The sequence below is a fragment of the Gopherus evgoodei genome, chromosome 10 (genome assembly GCF_007399415.2).
Source record: "Gopherus evgoodei ecotype Sinaloan lineage chromosome 10, rGopEvg1_v1.p, whole genome shotgun sequence".
Taxonomy (NCBI): Eukaryota; Metazoa; Chordata; order Testudines; family Testudinidae; genus Gopherus; species Gopherus evgoodei.
This window is the reverse complement of record NC_044331.1, coordinates 35,398,237-35,413,347: the sequence shown is the minus strand read 5'-3', so window position 1 is coordinate 35,413,347 and position 15,111 is coordinate 35,398,237. Positions and strand designations below refer to the sequence as shown.

Below are 15,111 nucleotides of genomic sequence, written 5' to 3'. Positions count from 1 at the left end.
AACTGCTTATTTAAAAAACAAACACAGCTCCTGTTTGCTGAGCGAGTGGAGGCAGGCAGGGGAATTACTTTGGAATGTTCACAGCTGTTTGCTTGAAGAGAGAAACAGCACGCTCACACGGCAGAGGGGGAGGGGGAAGTCCATGTTGAGCAGATGCTTATCTGGTCTGACTGCTATTTAGGAGTGCATAATTTGCATTTAGTGAATGAGAGAGGGGTGGGTGAAGGGGTCAGAACTTTTAAAATGATTGAAGGTAGGCACTGTGTGTCTTCCAGTCCTTAGAACTTGCAAGGCAGGGAGCTGAGAACAGTGTCAGCTCCAAAAATCCATTCTTTCTGTCTCCCCCACGCTCTCTGTAACATTCCACCCCACCCCCCCTCTTTTGAAAAGCACGTTGCAGCCACTTGAATGCTGGGATAGCTGCCCACAATGCACCACTCCCAACAGCGCTGCAAATGCTGCAAATGTGGCCACACTGCAGCGCTGGTAGCTGTCAGTGTGGCCACACTGCAGCGCTGGCCCTACACAGCTGTACGAACACAGCTGTAATTACCAGCGCTGCAGAACTGTAAGTGTAGCCACGGCTCCCAGTGCTGCGGCACTGATTACACTGAGGCTTTACAGCGCTGTATCTTGCAGTGCTCAGGGGTGTGTTTTTTCACACCCCTGAGCGCGAAAGTTGCAGCGCTGTAAAGTGCCAGTGTAGCCAAGGCCTCAGGGAGGTGTTTTTTTCATACCCCTGAGCGAGAAAGTTTCAGTGCTGTAAAGCGCTAGTGTAGCCAAGGCCTTAGCTGTGCCCCACCCCGATACCACCACACAGCCAGACCCCTTCCCCAGAGAAACCGCCCACATGGCCATCTCCGCCTCTCCCAGACTAGACTGACCAGCGAGTCACTGCAGTATTTACGGGCCCTTCTGCTTGCTTGCTCACCACCCTCCCTGCTAAGCCACTTCCAGGGCTCACCTCCCCACAGTACAACCCAGCCTCCCCTCCACTATAGACACCCCCACCTGCCTCCTTCCAGCTGCGCCAGGGCCGGATTAACCTTTTGTGGGCCCCCCCATGAAGGCAATGGAGCATAGCACTGGGAGGTCAGTCCCTGGGCTTCAGGGGCCAGCCAGAGGCAATGGGGCTTGGCATGGCAGGGGTGGCCCCACTCCACCCAATGCGAGGGCACTATTTACAAACCAGCAGTTGCCAGATGCACAGTGGCCTTCCCAGCCCTTTGCTGCCAGGAGGCCCCTTCCCCTGGGGAGTGGGCCCATGCCGTGTCACACAGCCCCCCTGCCAAACACCCCCGACTCCCTATGGCCAGAGGCCCCTTGGACTCACCCACAAATGAATGCACAGCATGTTGCACACCACCACCCCTGCGCAGTGCCCCCTGTGCACAGCTCCACAACTGCCCAGCACTCCACACAGAACCTTCACTCCCTAGTGCCCCAGTACATACACATCTTCCCTGCCCCTTCACAGCCCAGCACTGCCCCCCCCCCAGATGCCCCACAGACCCACTCCCCCAAGCCCTGCCTCCCGGCTGCACTCACCAGCCCTGTTGGGAGGTGACTGTGTCTGCTGGGCTGAGCCAGCAGCGCAGCCAGGGCTGGTCCCAGGGCCAGGAATCACTCTTTCCCTTCAGGAGTGGTGCGATCAGCCAGGCCAGGGCCTGCTGTGGCCGGGGTCCATTAAGACGCAATTGCCTGGAGGAGCCTAGCCAAGCCCTCCACACTGTTCCCCCCCCCCCACACACCTGGCTGAGACTGGCCAGGCTCCTGCACCAATCCCAGGTAGCTCAGATCCAGGGAGACAGGTGGGGCCCCACAGGTGGTGGGAAGCAGAGACTGCCCAGAGCTGCACTGGGGTCCGGCCAGGGGGCTGAGAGGAGCAGGGGGTGGGGCCAGCGGGTGGAGAGGATCCCTCGGCTAGCCAACAGGCAGGCAGAGAGGAGCAATTGGTGGGCAGGGGGAGCCAGCGGGGTGTCAGGGTGCAGTGCAAGCAGAGCAGGCCGGGGCCTTTTCTGAGCATGGACCCAGCTCCATAGAGTCACTGGAGCCATTGTAAACCTACCCTCCGAGATAAGATGCAACACACACACTCCAACTCTTTCTGACAAACTCATGCCCAGTACTCTCCACATTTCCTTCCTTCCTTCCGATACCCCAGGTTGCCCTCAAGGCTTCTTCCCTGCCCTCCCATGTCACCTACCCCCTCAAGTCATTATACCGCTGCCCTGACACTCACCTCTCATACTGCCAGGAGTCCATCTTCCACCTGCCACATCAATACCCCACTTCTGTCACTATCCCACTTCCACCCACTGCATTGTCCACCCACCTCTAACCTCGCTATCTCATCTATGTCCTCTACATCACCTCCCCTCTGATATCACTCTTATTTCCACTATTCTTCTGTGCCTCAGTTTTGTGATCTGTTTTGTGACTCACTCTCTTCTGGCATCCATCCCTAGAAACTGGGTCACACACTTCTCACTTGTAAATCCCAACACTGAATGATGAGCTGCACTATTTATAGGTTAGCTGCAGAGGAAGGAACCCTGAAGAGGAAGAACTACGTCTGATTCCAAAGTTCCACCATTCAACAATGAACTGTTCCTAGAACAGTGGTGGATGGAAAAAGAAGAAGTGAGCAAGCAAAAAGGAGAGATGCGTGGGGATGGGAGGGAGCTACCCCTTAAAAACACAGGTTTTAAAAAAAGAGTGCACAAGACAGAATTTTGATCCAGGAACAAAATAATAAAAATAAAGATGAAGTTAATGATTGCACAAAGCAACTGGAATGTCTAATAAAAAATTCTCCTGATAATAATCCCAATGTATCATGATAAAAGGCAAGACATCTAGTGCTGAATTCATCTCTGTGGTTGTGCAGAGGGGGATGGGAAGTGGCTTATACTTTCCTAATTCTAGGGCTGCTAGGGGCCAGTTCAATCCCTAGCACTGGCTAAACTGAGCCCTGGTTTTGGAGTAGCTATGAAATAGCCAGGGTGCAGGATTGTCTGGGCTGCGACTCCTCCTGCTGTAACACCCTCCTCTACCTCCTATTCTGATCAACCTCAACCTGATCAGTTTGCCCTGAAATGTCCCTTGTGCCAGGAGCTTCTTTGGGAGCGTCACAAAGCTGTTTGGGTTTATTCTGAACCAGGGAGTATTCACTGGTAGGGCCACGCAGTCTCAGGGCCTCAGCAAATCAGGTTCTTATGCCAAATTCTGCTCTGTTACACTGTTGTAAATTCAGAAGGCCTATACTGAAGTTGCTGATGTAGAGCAGAATGTATAGTCTTCAATTAATGTATATTAAAATATTTGAAGAATCACAGTCTTCCCCAACTCTTCAAAACTTCAGGATTGTGAGTTTCGTAGCAGAGATGTTTGTGGAAACAGCATTGTTCAAGAGAATACTCATGGAAATTTGTAAATATGAGTATTCACACACCAAAATCCTCTTCTAGGAGTTATGCTCAGCCAACCAGGAAACAGAACAATACCACAGAACAATTGTGCCCAATTGAAATTAACCAATACAACTTGACTTTTGAATATCGAAAACTCACAACAAACTATTCATAAATGCTGTACAAACTAACCATTATTCATAGATATTACTTATGCTTTGGTCTGGATAGCATTGTAAACCTCCTCCCCCCCCCGGCCCCTTCCTTGTAAGAGACGGCTATATATTTGATGCTGTAGTTGGCCCACCTGTCTGAGGATAAATTATCTTGGAGTTAAGGCACAAAACTTGTAGTCCAGAGGTAGGCAACTGTTGGCACGTGTGCCAAAGGCAGCATTCAAGCTGATTTTCAGTGGCACTCACACTGCCCGGGTCCTGGCCACCAGTCCAGGCAGGTCAGCATTTTAATTTAATTTTAAATGAAGCTTCTTAAACATTTTAAAAACCTTGTTTACTTTACATACAACAATAGTTTAGTTATATATTATAGACTTATAGAAAGAGACCTTCTAAAAACGTTAAAATGTATTACTGGCATGCAAAACCTTAAATCAGAGTGAATAAATGAAGACTCGGCACACCACTTCTGAACGGTTGCCATCCCCTGTTGTAGTCAGTAGAGCTGGTCCCGTTTCTGATCCTTTCTGTGCTTGGCCTGCTCTATGTAAACTTAGGAATTCTCCCTGTATGATGTTGGTGGCACATGCTCAAATCCACACTGCCCTGTCTAGGCAGGAGTAGTTAAACAAAGAAATGTGTGTTTACCTCAGTTTACATATAAGTAATAAACAGGCTTGTTGAGACTACAAGAGGGAGACAAGCCAAATCTGCATTTCAGCATACAGAGAGGAGAAGAAAGAGTAGGGGCTGCCTTCACCTCCAGATAGTCACCTTGGTTATTGTTTGAATAAACTTAGCTTTGAGGGGTAATCTGCAGAAAAATCCACTTCAGAGGTGACTGGACAGAGGTGACACCCCAGGTCATCTCTCCCTATTCACCCCGACCCAACCACCTTAGAGGACAAAGGGACCAGCCCTTGGACTTTGGGAGAGATCCTGACCTGAAATTTGGTCAGCCGTGTGGCCACAGATAGTAACAATGCAACAGGGTGAAGTTTGGAGCACACTGCTCCTTACCATATTACTGGGACTGTTTTCTGTTTGGCTGGCTGGATGTGCTGCATAGTCTTTTGATGAGTGCTGTAATTGGAAAGTATCCCAGTGCAGTGCTGGAACTACTCTAACATACTTCACTGACTTAGGTGCCGTTTACTCCAGTAAAGGATGCTTTTAAGTGGACTTTGCATAAGACGTGTTTCCTATTTGACCAGTCATGCTCATGTCTGGATTTATGCCTGATTTTCAGCTCAGTTACATCAATTTAAATCCAGAGAAACTTCATTAAAGTAAAAGAGGTAGTCTGGATTTACACTGGTGGTAATAAAAATCAGAATCTAGCCCAGAATCTCCCTTCTTTAACCTTCATAGAAAAGGCCATTTACACTGCTGCAAGATGCCTGAATGCCTGAACTTTAGGGATGCTGGACACTTGCAACTCCCATTGACTTCAGTGGGACTTGCTGATGCTCAGCACCTCTGAAAATCAGGCATTTGCTATACTAATGTACAGTTCTCAGTTATGCTTCTCAGGTACCAAAATTACACCCACTTTGCTTTTTAAGATTCTGTTTACACAAGTACAGTATTTGGAATCATAGATTTTAAGTCTAGAAGGGATCACTGTGTTCATCTAGCATTTGAGCATTGGGGTCTCTGAGGGTAAATGAAGGAGGGAATGGTATTCTCATAGTCTGTTCATTCATGTAAACCATTTGCACTTTAAGACTTTAACTACTTTAATTTTTTTAAAAAGTTCTGCAGTTTGCTTTTAGGGTAGAGATGCAAACATTATTTGTTTGGCAACGCTAGAAAAAATAAATTTACAAACAGAGTGAATAATATTTTAATGGGAAGTGTTGGGAAATCCCTGCAGGTTTAAAATAGCAAGCAGTTCAATGAATAATTATGGCTTTAAGCCAGAAAAAAGGAGCAATAATTTCAGGCTGCTTATTAACAAGCAAAAAGGAAGTGATATGCATTTTTTTTACTTAATATAAAGTTTTGGATACATAATAAGTTTCTTTGTATACTAGCAATCATGATTTCATCTGTTTTGAACTGAGGACTGCAAATGTTTTAGTAACTAGATTGATGAGAATACCCTTCTGGTGCCTGAGGAGGTTCTGTGTATTCTGTTTAAATTCTAGTTTTGTAAATTGCCAAAGCAACACTCAGTGAACATAACAGAAGTTTCCTTTTGCCTCCTGAAGAATACAGATTCTAAGGGGTCTGTTTTCCTTTATCAGCTAGTGAAGAATGCTAGTGTCACTAATATCTAATGCCACATAAATGCCTCTTGCTGTTGTTATCCACACATTCGAGGGCAGCCACCCCTATCCTTCCATGGACTGAGGTGTAACCCAATCAATTTACACTCCTCCCTTGCCTGGGCTCCAGGTGTAACCCTCTATGGGTTGGCAGGACCTTTTCCCAATGAAAGAGTCTTTACCCAATAATATCCTTAACTTTTATATATTAGCAATTGATCAACAGAATACATGTGCTAAGCATACAATGCTCACCACTCCCAATAAAGCAGACAAACTTTTCCTGATGGCCAGTCAGGGTCCGGCAGGTCTGTGCTTTGGCCAGCATAGAGGGGTGCCTCTCCCTCCCATGGCAAATCCACACTAGGGATGGCAGGGAGGGGCCCCTCTCCCCGCTGTGGCAGGTCCGAACTTTGGCCGGCGAGGAGGGGTGTCTCTCACTGCCGCAGCCCTGAACCGCTGCATGGGGCTTAATAGGCAGTTGCATGGCCACGCAGCTTAGAGGGAACCTAGCTTGCAACCCCCTTTTGGGTCAGGACCCCCCAGTTTGAGAAATGATGGTTCCCCTATGCAATCTGTATAGTACAGGGTAAAAGTACACACAAGACCAGATTTCATGGGGGAGACCAGATTTCACAGTCCGTGATGCATTTTTCACAGCCGTGAACTTAGTCGGGCCCCAGTTATAGATTTCCCAGCTTAAACTGCTAAGTGTTTCTGCCAGACAATGTTATCTTGCAAAGTTTTTCTTTAAACCTTTGTGGTCTGTCTGTTAATTTGGTCACTTGTTGGTGCTATGTCTTCTTAGGGCAGGAATGCTTTCTTAACAACCAGATATTCTATTGTTTTGTACAGTTTAGATCAGTGGTCCCCAACCTTTTTCATCTGGTGAACACTGGATGACGAGCCACTGAGGACCGTGGCTGGCAGACAAGCATCCGCTGAAATGCCACTGAGAAGCAGCAACATCAAGAGGCGTCGCCGCTGAAATGCCGCCAAAAATCAACAGCATCTCAGCGGCTACGCCTCTTGACGTTGTTGCTTTTCAGCGGTGGTGCCTCTTGACGTTGCTGCTTTTTGGCCTCATTTCGGCAGATGCTTGTTCGCCAGCCAGTATGCGGGCACAGAAAGATACCCCGGTGGGCACCATGGCACCTGCGGGCACCGCGTTGGTGACCACTGGTTTTGATGGAATGTGACTCCCCACCTTTATCTAATCGTTGCGGCTCCTTACTGCAGAAAGGCCTTATACTACAATGTTGCTGTTGCAGAATGTTTTGCAGAATTTATAGTCCTTCTCTCCTGTAGAATTTATTATTTTATATATAGCTTTTGAATATATTCATGAGTAGTCAGACACAAACTCTTCCTAGACTATTAAGAAGCAAATGTTATGTTACATGTTAGTGGTAAGTTATTTTTTCTATTTATATAAATAATTGTATTGGATTTGCATTAGAATTTAAATACTTTGGGCATTTTTAATATAACCAATCTCTGATGGTGCCTCCACTGGATGTACATTTTTCATTTGTTCTATTCTTTTTCCATTCTGCTTAGAAGAGTTTAGATATCTGAATTGGTTTTCATCTCTCCCCAGGCAACTAGAAACTTCTATGAATAATTTACTAAACAGATGCAATGTTTAGATAACTTGTGCTATTAGTATAGACAAGTTATGTAAATCATTTCACCAAAAGAGGGTAAGACCAAAAATTCAGCGTAGAAAATCGCAATTTAAAGGGACACTCTCAGGTACAAACAGGGCTTTATAAAAACAAGTTTTGTCCAAACCTAAGATCAATAGAAATGTTTGCAGGATTTTTTTCATTCTAATGGAAACAGCTTTTTAAAAAGAAATTCCCATCCAGTTTTTGCAATACAGAGATTGCAACATTCAATTAGAGCTAAAAAATGAAATTCACTACAAATGGCTATAAGGAAAACTGCAAAATGCACAATATAAATACCATAAACTTTAAATTAATTTTGATGTTAAAAATCCATTCAATTTTAATAAATATCTGTTTGGTTGAAAAATCTAGTGTAATTAGCTACATATATGTGGTCGTTTTGCAGTATACTTAAACTATATGGTATTTGGCTATGTGAGTGCCCCTTTAGGTTAAACAAGAGTTGCATGAAATATGGTAAAGCTGTCTTACCACATAAACTCAAGTTGTCTGTGCCCTTTATGGACTCTCTGCTTCTGGTTAAGTTGTGTAGGTGTACTGAATAAAATGGGGAAAAAATCCAAAATGGCAATCAAGGGCACAATTCAATACTTAAAAATCACATTGCTAGTAATTCAAATAATGTACATAGCAGCTATGAAGTTATATAGGCAACTAAATGCAGAAAAACTGTCATGTATTTTGTAAATATGAAGACTATTATGCTAAATATGCTATTTTTTTAATAAGACAAAATTTCCACTCGTTAAAGTGGGGGAATTCTGCTTAAAAATCAGTGGTTTGATATGGCCTTGGGATAGTACAGTTGTCTGAGAATGAATGAGAAATCTAACACAGACTGGCTGGATTGTCTAGCAGATAGCTAGGGACTAACCATGAAGATCACTAAGAACTTCACTGGATAGTTAATTTCAAAGGTCAATATAAGTTATAGAATAAGGAACTAGAAAAGAATGTGTGTGTGTGTGTGTGTGTGTGTGTGTGTGTGTGTGTGTGTGTGTGTGTGTGTGTGTGTGTGTGTGTGTGTGTGTGTGTGTAATTAAAGATAACTATACAAGAGCAGTTAGATACAGTTAAACGTGAATTCAAACTTTTAAGTAATTTCTTACCAGTAATAGTCAACTATCAGTAAGATGCTGTGACATTATCTGATTAGAGTATGACTGTGCAAATCATTGTTGCTACCACTGTTATATAATTGCAACAAATCTTATACAAAGTTTGATGCATGGCCAGAAAACGTTAAGCAGCTTGCATGCTAATTGACCCAGATTCAACCTTTAGGAACATATTGGTAGATAATGTTTGTGTTTTTGTGGGTTCACACATATATTGTTAGAGGTTAACAATGTGATCACACAGTCCCTGTCTATGCTGTATTCTGTTAATTCAGAGATCAAAAGGAAGAATTAACATTTAAATGAACTGTAAACATAGGATATCACTGTATTCATCTCTCTTCGAAATGTACAGTAAATCACCTGAGCATGGCGGAAAATGGGCAATTGCCTTATGTTAATCAGTGTAGCTAATTACCAGTGATGATTAGGAAATAGGTCTACTTCAAAGTCTCCATGATTGCCTATTGTTTACCTAAATAGTCCGACCTGTCAAGAGAAGTCCTGGAACTGTATAAAACCCCTTTGGGTCCAGATCCTTTTTATCTCAGATTTGCTTGATGCTTCATGTAGGGAAAGCTTACATCATAAGGCTGAGATCTCCAGTCCTATCTGGATCACCCTGATTATGAACATTGGACTATAACCTATTGTGACATTATTGATATAAACTGAGACCATATAGAACATGGGTTGCAACCAAGGTCCTGTAGTGGCACCAAATCCTAGGTAAAGGGGGTCATATAAGCTGTCTAAGACCAGGTTACGGATTACTGGTTATGATTATGCTGTCTGTATGTCTGTAGCATTTTGGTAGTTGAAGTTATGAATATTGGCTGTATGCTGTCTGTATTGCAAACTTGTGTTGTGTTACTGGGAAAGATCCCAGACAAGTTGGTGTCAGCTCTGTTTAGCCTGCTTGATGGCCCATTAAGGACCATCACCTACACAATTGTCCCATCGAGAGAAGGCAGTTACGCCCTGTGACTCAGCAGGGTGTGCAGAAACTGGCCCATGTGACTGCAGACTCCATTTTGCTGTAACTTTCCACAGTAAGAACAAAGAAGTGTTCTTGCACCTGGAAAAGCCTATATAAGGCAGAGGCCTCATCTCCATTTTGTCTTCAATCCTGCTTCTTACCTCTGGAGGGACTTTGCTACAAACTGAAGCTCTGCACAAAGGACTGAATGACCCATCCCAGCGGGGGATGTTCTCCAGAGACTTGATTTAAACCTGCAGTTTACTCCATCACTGCTACAAGCCTGAACTAAGAACTTTGCCATTACTGTATGTAATTGATTCCATTTAACCAATTCTAGCTCTCATCTCTACCTTTTTCCCTTTATGAATAAACCTTTAGATTTTAGATTCTAAAGGATTGGCAACAGCGTGATTTGTGGATAAGATCTGATGTGTATATTGACCTGGGTCTGGGGCTTGGTCCTTTGGGATCGAGAGAACCTTTTTCTTTTACTGGGGTGTTGGTTTTCATAACCATTCATCCCCAGGACAGGTGGCACTGGTGGTGACACTGGGAGACTGGAGTGTCTAAGGAAATTGCTTGTGTGACTTGTGGTTAGCCAGTGGGGTAAAACCGAAGTCCTTTTTGTCTGGCTGGTTTGGTTTGCCTTAGAGGTGGAAAACCCCCAGCCTTGGGCTGTGACTGCCCTGTTTGAACAATTGGTCCTGAATTGGCACTCTGAGTTGGGTCCCGCCAGAACCACATCGTCACACCTATGGACTAACTTTTTGCAACTAGGAAGTTCACCATCTCTACTATGAATCTAATCTTAGAACTGTACTCATGTCTGCATGTATATTGATCTTTTAATCAATACTCTCTTCTTTTTTCTTTTTAAATAAAGTTTAATTTAGGGGTCGGCAATCTTTGGCATGCGGCCCATCAGGATAATCCCCTGGCAGGCCGTGAGACATTTTGTTTACATTGACCGTCCGCAGACACCGCCCCCACCCCCAACTCCCAGGTTTGCCATTCCTGGCCACTGGGAGCTGTGGGAGGAGGCGGCCAGCACGTCCCTGTGGCCTGTGGCTTCCTGCAGCTCCCATTGGCCAGGAACAGCAAATCGCGTCCACTAGGTGCTGCAGGGGGCCGTGCCTGTGGACGACTAATGTAAACAAAATGTCTCATGGCCCGCCAGCAGATTACCCTGATGGGCTGCATGCTGAAGGTTGCCAACCCATGGTTTGGTTAATAAGAATTGGCTGTAGCGAACAGCCCTGAGTTCCTTCTCAAACGTGTCAGCCTGAAACAGAGCCTCAGGAATGTCCAAACTGAAATTCTCACTCGTATTTTTTTCCTCTTGTTCAAGATAGTTAGTGTAAGTTCATAGAGTTTGTTAGTTAGTGCTAGTATCCCCTTTTTCCTTTTTGTTTCTAAAACAAACAATTAAAAAAATGTTCTTTTCTTATTAGAATAGTGAATGCCTTTATTGAGCATCTTCCAACAGACCTCAGGGAGCAATTTCAGGTGATAATTGCTGCAGGCCAACTCTTTGCAAGAACATCTCTGCAGGCTTCTCTAGACACCACTGACACAGCCGCTCATTCTATCTCCATGGTTGTGGTCATGAGGAGGACTTCATGGTTTCAGCTAGCCAACTTTCCAAAGGAAGTCCAGGTTACAGTCAAGGACCTTCCATTAAAAAAAAAAATCAAAGTTTGCTGAGAAAACTGATGAATCCCTCCACACATTAAGAGATTCTAAAGCCATCTTGTGCTCACTGAGAATTTACATGCCAGCACAAAAAGAAGATTCAGTAAACCCGAGATGATGGAGAGACCCTGTCCTACTCAATTCCCTCCCCCGCCCCCACTCCAAGGCATTGTTAACACAGTGCAAAAGACAGCAATTGCAGAAAAGGAAACCAGATGCTTCACAAGCATCCATTACACAACCCACTATATCTAATCATCAATTTTGCTGGGTTGGTCAAGGACCTGAGTTACCACCCCCACTCATCTTCTGCAACAATCCAAGTCTCCCTTGTTTCAGCGACTGCCTGACTCTTTTTTTGTCAAAACTGGGAATACATACCTACAGATAAGTGATGCTGGAGATAATTTCTACAAGTTGTTCTACCCATTTTCCCTCCCACCTCCCATTCCTCTTCAAGGACCCCTCTCACGAGCACTTTTTATGACAGGAAACCGACTCTCTCCTGAACCTGGTTGCTATAGAACCAGTTCCCACACAGGGAGGGATATCTTCCAAGTACTTCCTGGTCCCAAAAAAGAACACTCAGATTTGTAAAGATTCAGGGGTTCAAAATGGTAACTCTTGCAGCAATAATTCCATCTCCGGTCCAAGGGAACTGGTTCTCAGCCCACAACCTACAGGATGCTTACTTCCATATTGCGATTCACCCATCCCACAAAAGGTTTCTATGATTCACTCTGGGTCACAATCACTTTCAATACAAGGTGCCCCCATACAGTCTGTTATCCATGCCTACAGTGTTCTCAAAAGTCCTTTCTGTGGTAGTGGCACATCTTCACAAAGAAGAAATTCTAATCTTCCCATACTTAGATGATTGCCTGCTCATAGCACGCTCCTTCAATGAGGGTTTGATGGCCACACAAAAGGCCATGAACCTATTCCTCCGACTGGAACTACAGTTACAACATCTGGAGCTCATAGGAGCCTACCTCAATGCAGTAGCAGCCAAAGCATTCTTTTCCTCACACAGGTTCAAAACTCTGATCAATTTCATCTCATCAGTCCAGGTCAGCCCTCAGACATTGTCCAGAAACTGTCTCCAGCTACTGGCTTACATGGCATTGGGCACCTTTGAAATAAATCAGGTGAGACTTCACACGTGCTGCCTTCAAGGGTGGCTCAGAACTGTCTACTTACCAAGAAAACATAGCTTAAACAAACTTCTGTCTATGTCCTTGATAGTAAAAAAGTCACTGACCTGGCGGAAGGACCCTCACAATGTTTTTGCAAGGTTTCCCTTTGCTGAACCACCCCTATTGTTGGTATTAGCAATTAACACATCCCTATTGGGATGAAGAGCCCACTTGGGCACCCACAGTGTTCAAAGTATGTTGTCTCCACTTGAGTCCATGCTACAAATCAACTTGCTGCAACTCAGAGCAGTTAGAAATGGCTGTACACGTTTCGTCCCACTGATTAGGGACAACCACCAGGGAGGAACGTCTGCGCCAAAGTAGTGAAACTCTGGAATTGGTGCATTCGTAACTACATCAACATATCAGCAGTTTACCTTCTGGATACACAAAACATCGTGGCAGAGGCTCTCAGCATATGCTTCTCCCAGGTTGACAAATGGGAAATAGAACCCTCCATTCTCCACTGGATATTTCTACACTGGGGCATCCCAAAAACAGATTTATTTGCCATAGTCAAAATCAAAAAACGCCCCCAGTTCTGCTCTAGGGTTGGTCTGCGTCACACTTTCTCAGATATGCCTTTCTTCTCCAATGGAACAGAGTTCTGTTGTATACATTTCCACCAATTCCATTAATATCCAAGATCCTGATCAAAATAAACCAAGAAAAAGCCAGGATTATACTTATAGTTCCCATGTGGCCAAGATGAATGTAGTTCCCCTACCTTACTGAGCTCGCTGTATGCCAACCAATTGTTATCCAGCCTGTTCCTCATCTCCTCTCTGAAGATGCCATCAGGTCCATGAGCCCAATTTCCAGGTTCTCCAGCTCAAGGCATGGCTGGTTGTTGGTTCGAGGAGTTAGAAATGACCTTCGAGGATGTAAATGCAGTGCTGTTACGTGGCAGGAAGCAAACTATTCACAACACGTATTTCTAAAAGTGGAAGAGAGAAACTCTGGTGTGACTCGAGACACATTCCTCTTACATTCTCTCCACTATCATTTGTGCTAGGTTACATCCTAGAGCTAAAAAGGTCAGGATATCTCTAAGCTCTGTCATGACTGCCCATCATAAGACTGTTTTTGCTTATCCCACAACAAGGTTTCTCAAAGGTCTGGGTAACATTTTACCACAAATCAGATGCCCCACACTAGCACAAAACCTCAATTTTGCCCTCAGGTGTCTTATAAGACCTCCATTCAAACCCATGGCCGCCTGCTCCCATTTACCCTTCTCTATGAAAACTGCATTTCTAGTAGCCATTACTTCTGCTCAAAGAGTGGGAGAGATAGGGGCTCAAATGGTGCACACCCGCCTTTACAGTCTTTTTTACAGAGAAGGTCACACTATGACTGCACCCCAAGTCCCTACCAAAAATATCTTCATACTTCCACATAAGTCAACTATCCACCTCTAGGTTTTCTTTCCGAAACCAGACTGAGACAAAAGAGATGTGACATTGCACACGCTGGATGTTAGGACAGCACTAGCTTTTTATTTAGATAAGACTAAGTCCTTCAGGAAATCTCCTAGACTATTTCACTCCATTGCAGACCGTTCTAAGGGATCATCAGTCTCCAACAGAGCCTTTCTAGATGTCTATCAAGCTGCATTACCTACTGTTATTGGTCTCATAATCTTCAGCGTCCTTCTAGAGTATGATCTAATTCCACGAGATCTCTCTCCACTTCCAAAGCTTTCCTCAAAAACATTCTGGTCACAGAAATATGTAGAGCCACTACTTGGACATCTATCTGCTCTCATACAATTTGCTGAACTTTATGCTGTCACTCACGACTCAGTGTCCAATGCCATATTTGGCTCCACTGTTTTAGTCTCAATTCTAAACCTGACTCCAAAGCCCCACTCCTCCCTTAGGGGTACTGCTGCAAAGTCACCTAGAGTGGATTGCTACTCAAGAAAGAAGTTTACTCACCCTGTGCAGTAACTGTGGTTCTTCAAGATGTGTGTCCCTATGGATGCTTCTGATAGGGGCCTGACTCACCACCTTGGCACCTCCTGCTGGCTGTGCTGGGAATTAGCTGTTGGTTGCCAGTGCGCCTTCCTCCAGTGGTGTCTCACCACCATCACTTCTGCTCCACCTCTAAGACCCACATCGCTACCCGGACTGCAATGTCCTCTTCTGGACACAGCCCTCTGGCTGTGCCCCACTCGGTTCTCTCCTCCCTTCTGGGGGACCCAACAGTCCTCAGTCCAGCCACTTGCCTCAATGGAACGCTGTAATCTCTGGTCTGGTCACTTGCCTCAGTGGTAAACTGCAGTCCATGCACTGGACACTCCCCTCAGTGGCAAGTGGGGGGGGGCGGGCAAGGAGGGTGGGGGACCCAGGCCTGCCCACTACTCCAGGTCCCTGCCAAGAACCCTATAGCCAGCAGCCACGTGCTGCCACTCCTCCAACTCCCACCGCCTATTTCCCTGGGCCACTTTCCCGTAGCCCTAGCACCTTCCTGGCCCTTTGTATCAGGGGATCTCAGTCTGGCAGTCCTGCTCTATCTCTAGTACTCCTCTAAGGCAGCCAGTCCTTCTTCCTTGCACTTCAGGGAGA

General features: G+C 45.2%; 1 protein-coding gene across 1 annotated transcript in view; it reads left to right on the top strand.

Moving 5' to 3' along the window:
- Positions 1 to 15,111, top strand: part of ACSBG1 (acyl-CoA synthetase bubblegum family member 1) — a 124,213-nt gene that overhangs the window by 1,581 nt on the left and 107,521 nt on the right. The window lies entirely within an intron of this gene.